At 37.4% G+C, this 17081-nt stretch overlaps 1 pseudogene; it reads right to left on the bottom strand.

Moving 5' to 3' along the window:
- LOC133564737 (cGMP-inhibited 3',5'-cyclic phosphodiesterase 3A-like) overlaps window positions 1-17081 on the bottom strand; it is a 166576-nt pseudogene that overhangs the window by 24698 nt on the left and 124797 nt on the right.

The raw sequence follows: 17081 nt of genomic DNA, 5'->3' as shown, positions 1-17081 counted from the left end.
ATGCTAATTAGTAGCATGAGTTTGGGCAAATTCCATGTCAGTTAGCATATTTTGAGAAGCGGATCCTTGCTTTTGAGCGCTTTCTTTGTCGGTATGGGACGTTATAAAATGACATAAAGGCTACGAATACGTTTTTCTCCCCGTCAAGTGCTTGAGCCGGTCTTAACGTAAAACAAAGGTATCAAAATATGCAACCGTGACCATTGTATGCACTTTTAGACGACATTTGTTTAGTTTCCTGTGCTTTTTTTTTTTACTGTTTTATACACTTTTCTTACCCATGATCCTTACAAACAATCAATTAAATATCAAAACACAATGTTACTGTTCAAACTATATGTAATTCAACAGTGGCCCGAAAAAAATAAATATATTTGGTAAATAAAACCTCTGCCTTGTTTTTCATGAATATTTAGGCCTACCACGCTACCATATTTTTAATGTTGGTCATTATGGAGTTTTCTGAGGTGGTGCTTGGTGAAAAAAGTTTGAAAACCACCCGCTGTAAAGCATCTACATCAGGGGTGCCCACACTACTTTTCAATTGACCAACTCGAGGGGATCTACCTCATTTATATATATCATTTATATTTATTTATTTATGAAAGAGACATTTTTGTAAACAAGTTAAATGTGTTTAATGATAACACAAGCATGTGTAACACATATAGATGTCTTTCTTTCACGAAGACAAGAATATAAGTTGGTGTATTACCTGATTCTGATGACTTGCATTGATTGGAATCAGACAGTAATGATGATAACGCCCACATTTTCAAATGGAGGAGAAAAAAAAGTTGTCCTTTCTGTACAATACCACATGAAAGTGGTTGGTTTTTGGCATCTAATTCATCCAGCTTCCATACACTTTACAAGAAAAACATTGGCGGCAAATTCCGTAGCTTGCTTGATTGACATTCACGGCACCCGAGGGTCTTGTGAGATGACGCTGGCTGCTGCCAGTTCATTATTATGAAAAAATGACAGAGAGGAAGGCGAAAAACACTTTTTATTTCAACAGACTTTCGCGCCGTCCCTTCCGTCAAAACTCTAAAGGCCGACTGCACATTTCCTATCTTCACAATAAAAGCCCTGCTTCATGCTGCCTGCGCTAATAAAATAAGAGTCTCGGAAAGCTTTCTGAGGGATGGCTTGTGCACGCCAGTTTTCCGAGACTCAGTATTTAGTTAGCGCAGGCAGCATGAAGCAGGGCTTTTATTGTAAAGATAGGAAATGTGCAGTCGGCCTTTAGAGTTTTGACGGAAGGTACGGCGCGAGAGTCTGTTGAAATAAAAAGTGTTTCTCGCCTTCCTCTCGGTCATATTTTCATAATAATGATCTTGCAGCAGCCAGCGTCATCTCACAAGACCCTCCGGTACCGTGAATGTCATTTAAGTGACGTCTTGGTGAAGATTGATGATCACTAATTTTTAGGTCTATTTTTTTTTAAAAGCCTGGCTGGAGATCGACTGACACACCCCCCGCGGTCGACTGGTAGCTCGCGATCGACGTAATGGGCACCCCTGGTCTACATGTTTCTGAATGTCACATGTAAATGTCACAGTGGTGAATGGTTGCGGTTGTTGACGTGATCCCAGGATGCAGAAAAGGCGGGCGGTGTGCAAACAGAAGGTCCTTTTATTCGATACCAAGCAGAGGTGAAAATGCAAAAGATGGCAATCAACTAGAGCACGGGTTATTCAGCTGAGTGACAATGTGTGTTACTTTGGAGTGTATAGAAGGGTTTAGAGCAGGGGTCGGAAACCTTTTTGGCTGAGAGAGCCATGACATCCAAATATTTCACAATGTATTTCCGTAAGAGCCATATAAAATTTTTCAACACTGAATACAACTAAATTTGTTCATTTTTTTAGTATGACCAACATTTGTAGAGTATAATAAGTCATATTCTTTTTAACAACATTGTTATTATAAAAGTTAACCAATAATACATATAATACTTCTTACCATTAATGCGACATCTTGAACAGGTGCGGTAGAAAACGGATGGTTGGATTAAAATGTATGAGAATGGTTTATAATTTGAACGTTATTTTTGAAACTGTGATTACCAGCGGAATTATTAACTACTTATCGTGTTAAGCAATGTCAGCTAATATTTATCTGAGAGCCATAGGTTCCCTACCCCTGGTTTAAGCATTAGACACCTTTTTACCTGCACTCTGCCTCCCGCTGTTTCCCACATCTACAAAGCAATTAGCTACCGACTGCCACCTACTGATACGGAAGAGTATTACACGGTTACTCGGCATAGCTCGGTTGGTAAAGTGGCCGTGCCAGCAACCTGAGGGTTCCAGGTTCGATTCCCGCTTCCACCATCCTAGTCACTGCCGTTGTGTCCTTGGGCAAGACACTTTACACACCTGCTCCCAGTGCCACCCACACTGGTTTAAATGTGACTTAGATATTGGGTGTCACTTTGTAAAGCGCTTTGAGTCACTAGAGAAAAGCGCTATATAAATATAATTATCTGAGAGCCATATGTAGTCATCAAAAGAGCCACATCTGGCTCTAGAGCCATAGGTTCCCTACCCCTGGTTTAGAGAATATTGTATATTCAAAATTAATGGATAAGCGGTAGGAAATGGATGGAATAAGAAGACTTATGAAAAAAAAGAAAAAAAACAAAAAAGAGGTAAAAAAAACAAAAACAAAGAAAAACGTTTAAAAAAAGAAGAAAACAATAAGAAAGGATGTTATTTGTAAAAAGCACTTTACATTGAGCAAACAACCTCAAAGTGCTACAGTGTATTAAAAAATAAAATTAAAAGATAATAAAAATAAATAAAAATAAAAACTAGAACCGCCTAATAGCTAGAACTGTCAGAACGTGGCCTGTGAGGGTTGATTCCCCAGAGAGCAAAGGAAAGTTGGAGCGGGCAAGGCGTGAAGGTAAAGACATCTTTATTTTAACGCTAATAAAAGGAATGAACAAAAGGCGCGCACAAGGGCGGAAGTACAAAACTTGTCTATAAAAACAAGAACTAGCGCAAAGGCAGAACTATGGAAAAAAAATCAAAACTCAATAACTGTGACATAAATAACCCAGAAACTTACGTGGCATGGGCAGGAGGGAAACTATGGACAGTATGAGTAACAGGCATGGCATGGCATAAAGTGGGCAGAGGTAAAATCGCCAGGCTGAGTTCATGGCAATTTTCGGTTTAAATAATAGACATGATTAGTGACAGGTGTGCGAGTGCAAAACGTGAGACAGGTGCGTGACATAAGGACAGGTGAAAACTAATTGGTAGTCATGGAAACAAAACAAACCAGGAAGTGCAAAAACAGGAAACAATGGAGTCTTAAACTAAACAGAACATAACTAAACAAAACATGATCACAAGACATGACAACAACTAGTATGCATTTATCTAAAAAAAGGCTTTTTTAAAAAGAAGGGTTATTAAGCATTTTTTTAAGCATTCACAGTCTGTGGTACCCTCAGGTGGTCAGGGAGAGCGTTCCACAGACTGTGAGCGGCGGAGCAGAAAGCCCGGTCTCCCATTTGATTAATTATTCAGCTGGGACTCGGTGGGTCGGGGGGTATTTTTGAGTGTTCAAAAGGGTATTGTATATTTTAGAAACTAAAAAAAAAGAAAAAAAAACTTTGAAAAAAAAAAGGACAAAAAAGAAAAAAGAAAACAAAGAAGAAAAACGAAAAACAAAGAATAAAGAAAAATAGAAAAAAGACGAGTTATTGTAACTATGGGTTAGAAAAGGGTTCAAAGGATTTTGCACATTTTCGAAAATTAATAATAAGACCTTTGAACAAAAAAGGACAAAAAAGGAAAAAGAAAGAAAGAATAATTTTTGTGTGTACAAAAAAGTATTGTATATTTTGGAAAATTTCCTTAAAAAAGCAAAGAAAAAGAAGAAAAACGAGAAACCCCCAAAAAAAGTAAAGTGAATTATATTTATATAGCGCTTTTCTCGAGTGACTCAAAGCGCTTTACATAATGAAACCCAATATCGAAGTTACATTTAAACCAGTGTGGGTGGCACTGGGAGCAGGTGGGTAAAGTGTCTTGCCCAAGGACACAACGGCAGTGACTAGGATGTCGGAAGCGGGAATCGAACCTGGAACCCAACCGAGCTATGCCGCCCCAGGAAAAATAGAAAAAAGACGAGTTATTCAGCTGAGTGACTATGGGTTACAAAAGGATATTGAAAATTTTGGGAAATTTAATAATAAGACCTTTGAACAGAAAAAAAAAAGAAAAAGAATAAAAACGAAAAACTAAGAAAACTAAGAAAAACGAGAAAAGTAAAATAGAATAAAAGACGAGTTATTGAGCTACGTAACTAAGTGGGCGGGGCGAGTTATTTTTGGACCGTAGAAAAGGGATAAAAAGCATAGTACATTTTAAAAAATATATAAAAAGACCATCCCAAAAAAAAATAAAGGCACAAAAAAGAAAGAAAGAAAAAGTAAACAAGAAAAATATAAGTGACATTTTTTAAATTAATTTAAAAAAAACAAAACCTTTGAAAAAAGACAATAAAATGAAAGAGAGCAACAAACAGGAGAAGAGATGCAAAAGATGAAGGACACAACCAAAGGTGTGCGTATAACATCGCACCAACCCTGGCAAATATTCCCTCCTCATAAGTAATTGTCCACAGGTGAGTCTCCTCCTCACCAGCCTGAGACAGGTGTGTCCACACAGGAAGTGGACAAAACATGGCGGAAGTAGCGCCGACACACCCACAAAAACAAATAAGAAACGATTGCACGCAAGCTCGCTTCCGGGTTGAGAAGTTGCCGTAAAAAAAAAAAAAAAAAGAGATATCGGTCCTCCTTGCTCCGTATTAGCACATTTTATTTACCCACAATTCACGTTTGCTCGTGGCGGCCGCAGCCGAGCGTTTTGTTTGTCCATCAGGAGGGTTGCCAAGGCCACGTGCGCCTCTTACGAGGACACGTGTGTGTGTGTGCACCCTCACAGTTGCCATGGCAATCCCCGATGAGAGGCGATAATAGAAAACACAATATCTTGAATGTTTTATTTTTTTTTTCTATTAGAGAAATGTAAACGTCAATACGACTGGCGATGGATGCGGGGAACGGCTCGTCGTGGCGAGGCTGAGCGATGATGTTGTTTTTATTGGGAGGGTGGCAAATAGTGACGAAGAAGGAGCGGCCATGTTTAAGGTACGACTCAGTCTTTTCGTTGACTGTCATGACTGCACACAGACCACCATGTTCATGTTCTCAGATAATAAAAATAAATACAAATAAAAACTAGAACAGCCTAATAGCTAGAACTAGTAAGAATATAAAAAAAAAAGGATTTTTTAGCCTTTTTTAAAAGCATCCACAGTCTGTGGTGCCCTCAGGTGGTCAGGAAGAGCGTTCCACTGACTGGAGCGGCCATGTTTAAGGTACGACTCAGTCTTTTCGTTGACTGTCATGACGGCGCACAGACCACCATGTTCATGTTCTCAGATAATAAAAAAAAATAAAAAATAAAATCTGGAACAGCCTAATAGCTAGAACTAGTACGCTTATATCTAAAAAAAGGCTTTTTTAAAAAGAGTTTTTAAGCCTTTTTTAAAAGCATCCAGAGTCTGTGGTGCCCTCAGGTGGTCAGGAAGAGAGTTCCACTGACTGGAGTGGCCATGTTTAAGGTACGACTCAATCTTTTCGTTGACTGTCATGACGGCGCACAGACCACCATGTTCATGTTCTCAGATAATAATAAAAAATAAAAATAAAATCTGGAACAGCCTAATAGCTAGAACTAGTATGCATATATCTAAAAAAAAGGCTTTTTTAGCCTTTTTTAAAAACATCCACAGTCTGTGGTGCCCTCAGGTGGTCAGGAAGAGCGTTCCAAAGACTGGAGCGGCCATGTTTAAGGTATGACTCAGTCTTTTCGTTGACTGTCATGACAGCGCACAGACCACCATGTTCATGTTCTCAGATAATAAGAATAAATAAAAATAAAAAGTAGAACAGCCCAATAGCTAGAACTAGTATGCATATATCGAAAAAAAAAAGGATTTTTTAGCCTTTTTTAAAAGCATCCACAGTCTCTGGTGCCCTCAGGGGGTCAGGAAGAGCGTTCCACTGACTGGAGCGGCCATGTTTAAGGTACGACTCAGTCTTTTCGTTGACTGTCATGAGGGCGCACAGACCACCATGTTCATGTTCTCAGATAATAAAAATAAATAAAAATAAAAACTAGAACAGTCTAATAGCTAGAACTAGTATGCTTATATCAAAAAAAAGAGGCTTTTTTAAAAAGTAGGGTTTTTAAGCCTTTTTTAAAAGCATCTACAGTCTGTGGTGCCCTCAGGTGGTCAGGAAGAGCTTTCCACAGACTGGAGCGGCCATGTTTAAGGTACGACTCAGTCTTTTCGTTGACTGTCATGACAGCGCACAGACCACCATGTTCATGTTCTCAGATAATAAAAAAAATAAAAAATAAAATCTGGAACAGCCTAATAGCTAGAAATAGTATGCTTATATCTAAAAAAAAAGGCTTTTTAAAAAGTGTTTTTAAGCCTTTTTTAAAAGCATCCACAGTCGGTGGTGCCCTCAGGTGGTCAGGAAGAGCATTCCACTGACTGGAGCGGCCATGTTTAAGGTACGACTCAGTCTTTTCGTTGACTGTCATGACGGCGCACAGACCACCATGTTCATGTTCTCAGATAATAAAAATAATAAAAAATAAAATCTGGAACAGCCTAATAGCTAGACCTAGTATGCTTATATCTAAAAAAGGCTTTTTTAAAAAGTGTTTTTAAGCCTTTTTTTAAAAGCATCCACAGTCTGTGGTGCCCTCAGATGGTCAGGAAGAGCGTTGCACTGACTGGAGCGGCCATGTTTAAGGTACGACTCAGTCTTTTCGTTGACTGTCATGACAGCGCACAGACCACCATGTTCATGTTCTCAGATAATAATAAAAAATAAAAATAAAATCTGGAACAGCCTAATAGCTAGAACTAGTATGCATATATCTAAAAAAAAGGCTTTTTTAGCCTTTTTTAAAAACATCCACAGTCTGTGGTGCCCTCAGGTGGTCAGGAAGAGCGTTCCAAAGACTGGAGCGGCCATGTTTAAGGTATGACTCAGTCTTTTCGTTGACTGTCATGACAGCGCACAGACCACCATGTTCATGTTCTCAGATAATAAGAATAAATAAAAATAAAAAGTAGAACAGCCCAATAGCTAGAACTAGTATGCATATATCGAAAAAAAAAAGGATTTTTTAGCCTTTTTTAAAAGCATCCACAGTCTGTGGTGCCCTCAGGGGGTCAGGAAGAGCGTTCCACTGACTGGAGCGGCCATGTTTAAGGTACGACTCAGTCTTTTCGTTGACTGTCATGAGGGCGCACAGACCACCATGTTCATGTTCTCAGATAATAAAATAAATAAAAATAAAAACTGGAACAGCCTAATAGCTAGAAGTAGTATGCATATATCTAAAAAAAAGGCTTTTTTAGCCTTTTTTAAAAACATCCACAGTCTGTGGTGCCCTCAGGTGGTCAGGAAGAGCGTTCCAAAGACTGGAGCGGCCATGTTTAAGGTACGACTCAGTCTTTTCGTTGACTGTCATGACAGCGCACAGACCACCATGTTCATGTTCTCAGATAATAAGAATAAATAAAAATAAAAAGTAGAACAGCCCAATAGCTAGGACTAGTATGCATATATCTAAAAAAGGCTTTTTAAAAAAGTGTTTTTAAGCCTTTTTTAAAAGCATCCACAGTCTGTGGTGCCCTCAGGTGGTCAGGAAGAGCGTTCCACAGACTGGAGCGGCCATGTTTAAGGTACGACTCAGTCTTTTCGTTGACTGTCATGACGGCGCACATACCACCATGTTCATGTTCTCAGAAAATAATAATAATAAAAAAAAAAAAAACTGGAACAGCCTAATAGCTAGAACTAGTATGCTTATATCTAAAAAAAAAAGGCTTTTTTAAAAAGTGTTTTTAAGCCTTTTTTAAAAGCATCCACAGTCTGTGGTGCCCTCAGGTGGTCAGGAAGAGCGTTCCACTGACTGGAGCGGCCATGTTTAAGGTACGACTCAGTCTTTTCGTTGACTGTCATGACGGCGCACAGACCATCATGTTCATGTTCTCAGATTATAAAAATAAAAAATAAAAAAAATGGAACAGCCTAATAGGTAGAACTAGTATGCTTATATCTAAAAAAAAAAGGCTTTTTAAAAAAGTGTTTTAAGCCTTTTTTAAAAGCATCCACAGTCTGTGGTGCCCTCAGGTGGTCAGGAAGAGTGTTCCACTGACTGGAGTGGCCATGTTTAAGGTACGACTCAGTCTTTTCGTTGACTGTCATGATGGCGCACAGACCACCATGTTCATGTTCTCAGATAATAAAAATAAATACAAATAAAAACTAGGACAGCCTAATAGCTAGAACTAGTATGCATATATCTAAAAAAAAAAGAGGCTTTTTTAGCCTTTTTTAAAAGCATCCACAGTCTGTTGTGCCCTCAGGTGGTCAGGAAGAGCGTTCCACAGACTGGGGCGGCCATGTTTAAGGTACGACTCAGTCTTTTCGTTGACTGTCATGACGGCGTACAGACCACCATGTTCATGTTCTCAGATAATAAAAAAAAATTTAAACTAGAACAGCCTAATAGCTAGAACTAGTATGCTTATATCTAAAAAAAAAGGCTTTTTTAAAAAGTAGGGTTTTTAAGCCTTTTTTAAAAGCATCTACAGTCTGTGGTGCCCTCAGGTGGTCAGGGAGAGCGTTCCACAGGGGGGAGGAGCTGGACGAAGTGGCCGGGGAGAGGGAAGTCTGGGCTTCCCTGCTTAGGCTGCTGCCCCCGCGACCGGACCTCGTAAAAAGCGTAAGTAGATGGATGGATGGACATCCTCTCGACACACGGAACATGAAATACACAAAGTATGATGGAATAAAGTCATCAATAAAGGACTGCAGCAATACTACAATAATCATATTTCAGGATACTAAAATAGTTTCTATGATTGAAGGAATAATTGCCTGGAACGATCAAACAAGCAAATGTTCTCTCAGCAGCAGAAGCATGGATGGCAATTATGATAAAAACGCAACGTGCTTCAGTCAATCTGTTTTAATTCACAGCTAGAGTTGTGCATGGCGGCTTTAAGCGTGACTCCAGGACGCAGAGACATCAGGCGACGTGCATATATTTCAACGGTGGGTAAACAAACACAGGCATCGGAGCGCTGGACGGCAAGTAGAAGCAGAACACAGTCCAAATTGTATTTATGATTACGGGTTTTTGTACGCCACTGTTTACTTCTTTTTTCTCTTCCTCTCTATTTAACTTAACCAATTAACTAATTATTTTGGTTTTTATTTTGCACATTACATTATTATTAAGCGCATATTAAATATTTAATTTTTCAATTGTTTTATTTATTTATTTATTTATTTTTTTAACACCTTTTATTATTTTCTTTCCTTTTATTACTGCTCAAACCACACTCGTATGGAAAAAAAAAGACAACATGCTAATGTTAGCGTGCTAACAATGCGTCAAGTCCCAAAATATATAACTCAAGCGTCTGCAAAGTTAGCCAAAACAGCTAGCATGCTAAGTTTGAGCTGAAGCAGAAGGGGTCGATAAAATTAAAACAAGACGTTGAATATTATTCCAACGGCGAACATTTATCCATGAAAATATGAAGAAGCTGCTGTTGAAAGTGTATTTGACGGCAAAGTCCATTCTCCAAAGTACACTGTAGGGTTATTTTATGTTTTTCATACCAAAAAATGTATCATATATACTCACTGTATGAATACTGTATGTACATATATATATATACAGTATATATACATATATACACATTTATATATATATACACACATTAATATACATACACACATACATATACACACACATATATTAACACATACATATATATACACATGTATATATACATTTATACACAAATATATATTGTATATATATATAATGTCTATATATATGTATGTGTATATATGAATGCATGTTTATATATGTGTATATATATATGTATATACGGTATATACACACACATATATGTGTGTATATATATAGATATACAGTATATATATAGATATACAGTATATATATATATATACACACATATATAAATATATATATATACACATACATACATGGTTGTGTGTGTGTATATATATATATATATTTTCACACACACACACACACACACACACACACACACACACACACACACACACACACACACACACACACACACACACACACACACACACACATACGTATGTGTGTGTGTGTATATATATATATATATACAGTGGGGCAAATTTTCATCATAGGTACACTTCAACTGTGAGTGACAGAATGTGAAAAAAAATCCAGGAATTCACATTGTAGGAATTTTAAAGAATTTATTTGTAAATTACGTTGGAAAATAAGTATTTGGTCAACCATTCAAAGCTCTCACTGATGGAAAGAGGTTTTGGCTCAAAATCTCACGATACATGGCCCCATTCATTCTTTCCTTAACACGGATCAATCGTCCTGTCCCCTTAGCAGAAAAACAGCCCCAAAGCATGATGTTTCCACCCCCATGCTTCACAGTAGGTGTGGTGTTCTTGGGATGTAACTCAGTATTCTTCTTCCTCCAAACACGACCAGTTGAGTTTATACCAAAATGGATACATGGATGATACAGCAGAGGATTGGGAGGATGCCATGTGTTCAAATGAAACCAAAATAGAACTTTTTGGTATAAACTCAACTCGTCGTGTTTGGAGGAAGAAGAATACTGAGTTGAATCCCAAGAACACCAAACCTACTGTGAAGCATGGGGGTGGAAACATCATGCTTTGGGGCTGTTTTTCTGCTAAGGGAACAGGACGATTGATCCGTGTTAAGGAAAGAATGAATGGGGCCATGTATCGTGAGATTTTGAGCCAAAACCTCCTTGAATGGTTGACCAAATAATTATTTTCCACCATAATTTACAAATAAATTCTTTAAAATTCCTACAATGTGAATTCCTGGATTTTATTTTCACATTCTGTCTCTCACAGTTGAAGTGTACCTACGATGAAAATTACAGACCTCTGTCATCATTTTAAGTGGGAGAACTTGCACAATCTGCGGCTGACAAAATATGTTTTTGCCCCACTATATATATATATATGTATGTATATATATATATATATATATATATATATATATATATATATGAGAGAGAGAGATTAATGTATATGGTATGTTTGACCTTGTCTGTTAACTCTTTCCGCTGGTCGAAATGTTTTGTCCTGCACCATGACTAGGGAAGGTTGTTTGGATTGGGTCATACAACTGCCACTGACATGAGTTACTATTGTCGGCCACCAGATGGTGACAAAATGACAGCTATCAGACTGCAGGCTGTTTGTGTACAATACGACATGAGGACTTGTAGTTTGGACACCCCTTGTACAACTCTATTACTGTTACAACCTCATTAGAAATCAGGTTTAAAAACAGTAATAACAATAATACAATGAAAATAATTCAGTTTTGTTCAATAATAATGAACTATGCTCAAAAAAAAAAAAAAATTGTCTTGTGACTGGCGGTGATTAGAACGCTTGATGCCTCCCGACCCTCAGTCCTTGCACTTTCAATATTCACTTGCCGAGCAAGCCATTATTTACTCTGCCGCCTAATCAAACACTCTCCACCCACTCAAGTGACCAATCAGAGGCCTCGTCAGTCCGCGGCGGGATTTGTTTCCAGGCATCGACAGTCAACAGTCGAGTCAAATAGATCCAGGACCACGGACATGCATTATAGTGTTTTTTACATTTGTTTATTACCGTATTTCCTTGAATTAGCATAAGCCTAGAATTTCGTCACAACACGAGTGACACTTCACCTGTCATCGTTTTCGAAATGGAGGATGGCTGATTTCAATCATTTGAAATGGCATAAAGGGAAGAAGATTAAGAGCTATTCAGTAGGATTTAAGGTCCAAGCTATTGAATATGCTAAAAAGAACAGTAAGCAGATATGTTTTATTAATATACCGTAGCTGCGTGTGTCAAAATATGAGTCATTAAATACTCGGCTGCAGAAGAAGTGACAACAAGCAGCAAGAGTGAGCAGCGATCGTTAATTTTTTCCTCTCACTTGCACTTTTTACATGGAGGATTACATATCCAAAATAAAACAGTTTTCTAAACTGGACTTTCAATCGAAGCAAGAAGTAATAAAGGAAGATCTCCATCGAGACAGAGAGACTTTTAAAACTGAAGAAAGATAAGGAAGACTTCTATAAACAAGTTATCGATGCTTTTGATCAGAAGGAGATGCGCATGGACTTCATTTATAAGTAAAGGTAAGACCATAATAACGTTTTTTTATTAAATGCGCTTTACATGATGGTATCCTTACATCACACTCAAATTTATAAGCGCAGGCCTAAATTTACCGCATGCCTTTGGTAAACGTTGGAGTGAGAAGAGGTTTTAAATTAATTAGCGCCCCGGCGGCCATCCAAGGAAATACGGTATTATTTATTTTGGAAATGAGGTACTGAAGCACTTTTTCCACTTTGAGAGTATTGACTAATTACTACATTATTCTCATGTGTTGATGATGACGAGAGCAAAATGAGCGCCTTCGCAAAGATGAAAGATCCATCCATTTTCTACCGATTGTCCCTTTTGAGGTGGGTGGAGCCTATCTCAGCTGCATTCGAAAGATCCATCCATCCATCCATTTTCTACCGCGTATTCCCTTTTGGGGTCGCGGGGGGCGCTGGCGCCTATCTCAGCTACAATCGGGCGGAAGGCGGGGTACACCCTGGACAAGTCGCCACCTCATCATGCAATTAGTATGTAGGGATGTGTTGTTCATATTTTCTTGGTACCTAGGAATCGAGACTGGTACCGGTTTTCAGTACTTTTGTGTTTTATAAATAATAATTTATTTTTCATAATAAAGTCCCATTTTTATTACACTATTTACACAATTTAAAATGAGCTGATTATAGTAACTGCTGTTTGGTTGTTATATCTTGTTTTATTTCTGATATTAAGTTGCAAATACAGGTGGCAGTAGTGTAGAGTTTATGGTGTTGTTGTTTTTTGTTGCGCCCTAAAAAGTGTTAACACTGTAGGTAGTGTACTTTTTTTTAAGGCACCAGTTGTTTGAAGGTAACGTGCATCTTGGTTGTAGTTTTCACTAACACATTCGGAGGTGTCAAAATCGCCATGTGAAATCGCTAATGCTAATCAGTAGCATGTCAATAGCAAAGCCAATGTATTTTAGCATCAAGCTAGCAAATTTTTGGGGAAAAGTGGAGCGTTTTTGGAGTCATTTGCTTCGTTGGCATTGAACATTTGCAGCATTACCTAGATCTCAGTGCTGCTGGAGTGGTCGCCAAGTGCCAAAGTAGGTAAATCGGTGCTCGGTGGAATCAGATTCAGTACCCAACCTTCGTGCTAAGAGTATAAACTGTATATTTGGAAATGTATTTTTTGGGGGGTGTTATTGTCAGTTTAACAATATGAACTGGGGCTGAGAATCTTTGGGCACCACACCATTGGATTCGATTCTTGGGGGTGACGATTTGATTCAGAATCGATTCTCGATTCAAAATCAATACATTTTAAAATAACATTGTGTGCCAGTTCTATGATTAACTACATCTGCATAAAATAGATAAACAGCTCTGATACATTTATACATTACTTAAAAGAAAACTGGATTTGTTTGATAAAATTATGCCCCAATAATATATATACAGTATATATATATATACATACACACATATATATAAACATATATATATACACATACATACATAAATACATTTTCTACCGCTTATTCCCTTTTGGGGTCGCGGAGGGCGCTGGCGCCTATGTCAGCTACAATCGGGCGGAAGGCGGGGTACACCCTGGACAAGTCGCCACCTCATCGCAGATATACAGTACATACATATATATATATAAAATATATTTTTACAGATATACATACATATATATATATATATATACATAATGTGTATATATATATGTATGTATATACATATATAGATAACTGCTGTACATATGTAAGCATGTATATATTTGTAAGAATATACATGTATGAATGTACATATGTATGTATACAAGTAATATAAAACAATATATATACATATGTATTTGTATATATGTATGTACATATATATATATATATATATATACATGTATGTATGTGTGTATACATGTATACATATGTATAGTTATATATACATATATATATATATACACACATACATATATACATACATTTGTATATATACTGTATGTATGTATGTATGTATGAATGTATATATATATATATATATATATATATATTAATATATGTATATACATGTATGTATGTGCGTATATATGTACAAACGTATATGGATGTTATTAAAGTATTTTTGATTCTGATAACTATCGTTGTATATACATATGTATACATACATATATATTTCTATATATATATGTATGTATATATAAGCATATATATATGTGTGTGTAAATGTATACATATATATGTATATATTAATATATACATATGTATATATATACATATATATATTCATGTATATAATGGTATATGTATACATATGTATGTGTATATATATATAATCAAATATATACGTATGTATATATGTATACATATATATATATATATATATATATATATATATATATATATATATATATATATATATATATATATATATACATTTTAGTCTTCCTTGTTCTCTTTTATTACATACAATTGTTTCATCAAAACAAAGTCAATAAAACATTAACTAAACAAACACTGTTTTCCACAACTCACTGATGTCTTTAAATGTTTTATAATTGTTTTTAAATAAAATTTCTACTCGTTTCATTTTATATGCTTGTCATGTAATTATTGTTTATTGTTAATTTTCATGTGCAGCTGGAAACAGTTTTGTAGTTAATAGCAATACATAAATAAAGGGGATTGGATGGGATTCATTAAAATGTCTATCAGCTTGCTCTTGCTGTGTAACATGTTTAGCCTTGTCCTCCAGTGATAATGTTACTTAAGATACTAAGAAATGCGGTGTGTTCGTGGCAGAGTGAACGGCACATCCCTAATGTTATTAGTTTTAGAGTTGAAATTTACGAGTTACAACAAACAGTTGGTCCAAAAATGGCCCTTTTATAGGATCTACAGTATATAATGACCTATAGGTGGGAAACAATACATAAAGGCTAAGCATTGCAGAGATTTTTATAAGCATACTTGTTCGTAGAACTCATTGACGATCCCCTCAGTCCATTGCAAGTGCAGCTCCTTACACTTCAGAGGTCCGTTGACATCAGCCAGCTTGATGCACATCTGGCACACCAGCAATCGGTCGTTTTCGTTCGACCAGTCGAGGCCAGACACCCCGTCGTCACCCACCTGGGCGGCAGGGAGTCATCAGTCAGTCAGGTACATTTGGTCAATTATTAGTGAGTTAGGTTTTAAAAACGGACAAATCAGGGCCATTTGGCTAGTTTTCACAATCATAAACGAGGACAATATATACATAAATAGATACACAGGTAGAGTCATATGTTTTGGTATTTTACTAATGCTAAGTAGCATTTTAACATAGTACTGTTAGCATGCAAGACTAAAGTAATTCACAAACAAGGATGGGGTGAGGGTCACCACTTTGTAGGCAAATTGTCGAACGGTGTCGACATCAGTGTGTAAAGGATATCACCACATGGGCTCAGGAACACTTCATAAAACCACTGTCAGTAACTAAAGTTGGTCGCTACATCTGTAAGTGCAAGTTAAAACTCTACTATGCAAAGCCAAACTCATTTATCAACAACACCCAGGAACGGCGCCGGCCTTACTGGGCCCGAGCTCATCTAAGATGGACTGATGCAAAGTGGAAAAGTGTTCTGTGGTCTGACGAGTCCACATTTCATATTATATTTGGCAATGCATGCAAGACAAAAGTAATTCACAAATAAGGACGGGGCGAGGGTCACCACTTTGTAAGCAAATTCTCGAACAGTTTTAGAACAACATTTCTCAACGAGCTATTGCAAGGAATTTAGGAATTTTACCATCTACGGTCCGTAAAATCATCAAAAGGTTCAGAGAATCTTGAGAAATCACTGCAGGTAAGCGATGATATTACACACTTTTGATCCCTCAAGCAGTACTGCATCAAAAACCGACATCAGTGTGTAAAGGATATCACCACATGGGCTCAGGAACACTTCATAAAACCACTGTCAGTAACTAGAGTTGGTCGCTACATCTGTAAGTGCAAGTTAAAACTCTACTATGCAGAGCCAAAGCCATTTATCAACAACACCCAGGAACGCCGCCGGCTTCGCTGGGCCCGAGCTCATCTAAGATGGACTGATGCAAAGTGGAAAAGTGTTCTGTGGTCTGACGAGTCCACATTTCATATTATATTTGGCAATACATGCAAGACAAAAGTAATTCAGAAACAAGGATGGGGTGAGGGTCACCAATTTGTAAGCAAATTGTCGAACGGTTTTAGAACAACATTTCTCAACGAGCTATTGCAAGGAATTTAGGGATTTTACCATCTACGGTCCGTAAAATCATCAAAAAGTTCAAAGAATCTGGAGAAATCACTGCACGTAAGCCATGATATTACGGACTTTTGATCCCTCAGGCGGTACTGCACCAAAAACCGACATCAGTGTGTAAAGGATATCACCACATGGGCTCAGGAACACTTCATAAAACCACTGTCAGTAACTAGAGTTGGTCGCTACATCTGTAAGTGCAAGTTAAAACTCTACTATGCAGAGCCAAAGCCATTTATCAACAACACCCAGGAACGCCGCCGGCTTCGCTGGGCCCGAGCTAATCTAAGATGGACTGATGCAAAGTGGAAAAGTGTTCTGTGGTCTGACGAGTCCACATTTCATATTATATTTGGCAATACATGCAAGACAAAAGTAATTCAGAAACAAGGATGGGGTGAGGGTCACCAATTTGTAAGCAAATTGTCGAACGGTTTTAGAACATTTCTCAACAAGCTATTGCAAGGAATTTAGGGATTTTACCATCTACGGT

The sequence above is a fragment of the Nerophis ophidion genome, linkage group LG13 (genome assembly GCF_033978795.1).
Source record: "Nerophis ophidion isolate RoL-2023_Sa linkage group LG13, RoL_Noph_v1.0, whole genome shotgun sequence".
NCBI lineage: Eukaryota > Metazoa > Chordata > Actinopteri > Syngnathiformes > Syngnathidae > Nerophis > Nerophis ophidion.
Note: the sequence above shows the minus strand (reverse complement) of the source record. Positions and strands in the feature narration are given on the sequence as shown.